The 2051-nt window shown below is 44.9% G+C and overlaps 1 protein-coding gene across 3 annotated transcripts in view; it reads left to right on the forward strand.

The window, feature by feature from the left end:
- Uaca (uveal autoantigen with coiled-coil domains and ankyrin repeats) overlaps positions 1 to 2051 on the forward strand; it is a 91076-nt gene that overhangs the window by 53707 nt on the left and 35318 nt on the right. The window lies entirely within an intron of this gene.

Below are 2051 nucleotides of genomic sequence, written 5' to 3' on the forward strand. Positions count from 1 at the left end.
TATAATACAAACATACACATACATATACATACACAGACATATACACTCACACAGACATATGAAGACACACACATACAGACATATACACACACATACACAAAGACACACAGTCAAATAAAGACACCCCCCCCACACACATACACTACATGTATTTGAAAAGAAGAGGTTCTCTTAGTTATACAGTATTTCTGTAAAGCTCTTTCTCATATGTCATGTACAGCTCTATGCCCACGTTTCTATGATTGACGTGTCTTCTTCCTGCAGCACGCCTGCTATTTATAGCTCTGCAGCATAGGCAGTGCTTGTGGATTAGCTGGGGATCCTGCTCTTGTATGCACGGTCAGTGTCATGTTGGGCTGTTATGAAGACCAGTCTTTGTAAGTTTGTGAGCTGAGGAGTGTAAACAAATGATCCCAAACTGGCATTTCCATAGTCTTAGGAGACCTTAGTAGGGAGGAGGCACTCCTGCCTCTAGAGGGCCACACAGTGTGTTGTGGGGCATGATTTTCTTCCATGCGTCAGAAGATTAAATGATGGCCATGGCCCAAATGTGTTTGTCCTGTTAAAATGAAGAAAGAGAAGCTGGGCAGTGGTGGCGCATGCCTTTAATCCCAGCACTTGGGAGGCAGAGGCAGGCGGATTTCTGAGTTCGCAGCCAGCCTGGTCTACAGAGTGAGTTCCACCACAGCCAGGGCTATACAGAGAAACCCTGTCTTGAAGAAAAAAAAAATGGAGATCGGGTTTGTCTGTTAAGAACAGCTCTCTTGTGTACTTTGAGCAGTCCTCAGCCCTGCTGTCTTCAGGAGGGGCTCGTTCTCTGGTTGCATGTCACCTGTCTTAGTATTGCTAGAGTCACATAATAACCTGATATCTGAGAATGAATTTGCAAACTATTCTGGATTTTGTCTCTTGACTTTACTTGCTCAGATATTTGAGACTGCGGCTTCACACTTGTGTCTGGGAGTAAAACAGAAAGTAAAACAGACAATAAACTCTGCTGTTACTGAGTTTGCAGTTGAGTGGGAAGAGACCTACAAGCCACAGAAAGAATCAAGATTGGACTTATATGGCGTAAAAATGTTAATTCTACAGAGACTAGTGAAGGCAGGGATGGGGAGCCAGGAGAATAAGGCTTTAGCAGTGGGAACATGAGCTCCCCTGCTCTGGTCAGGGAAGAAGCCTCCTGCTGAGAGTGAGCCCACTCAGTGTCTTTTACCCACAATGCCCATCTCCTCACAAGTTTGGATTTGGATGAGTTTAGTCGGTGCCATTTTTTTTGATAAAAGGTTTTATTTTATGTGTATGTGTGTATGTGTTCACACATGTATATGTGTGCCAATGGAGAGCAGGAAGGGTGTCCTCTGGTGCGGAGTTCTGGGTTGTGGTAAGCCAACTGGTGAGGGTGTTAGGAGTTGTCTGGAAGAGCAGCAAGTACTCTTAACTGTGAGTCCCTCTCTCTAGCCCCACAGTTAGCATTTTAAGCAGACTTGGCCTTCCTTGTTAGGGACCTTAATCAATGGGGTTGCTTGTGTGAAATGTCAGCCACATGGGTAGAAGAGGAAGAATTCAATGTTGACAATAGTCGCTGTTGGAGGGAGAAAGCATGGGTTGGCTTGGTAATTCCAAAGAGAGAAAGTCTGTTCTGCTGTGGTCTTAACCCTGTTCTATAACTTTCTGGGGTAGTTTCAGTATATTTTAAATCAAACAAAATAACCTTTAGAAATGTTCCAGTGTGGGTTCTAAGTAGCTTAGTGGGTGAAAACATGTCACCCAAACACAAAGACCAGAGTTCTTATCCCTGAACTCATGGAGATTTGGGATGCAGGGAGGAGCCTGCCTATTAACTCCTGAGTTCGAGCTCAGAGAGAGGAGACGGGTGGGCTGAGCAGGCAGTAAGTGAAAGACCCTGCCTCAGTGAGTAAGACAGAGTCTGATAAAAGAAGATTCCCAGTGTCAGCCTTGGGCTTCCATGTACATTCACAGACCCTCAAACACACACACACACACATACATACACACATTCACAGACCCTCAAACACACACACACACAC

The sequence above is a fragment of the Mastomys coucha genome, unplaced genomic scaffold, assembly GCF_008632895.1.
Source record: "Mastomys coucha isolate ucsf_1 unplaced genomic scaffold, UCSF_Mcou_1 pScaffold23, whole genome shotgun sequence".
NCBI lineage: Eukaryota > Metazoa > Chordata > Mammalia > Rodentia > Muridae > Mastomys > Mastomys coucha.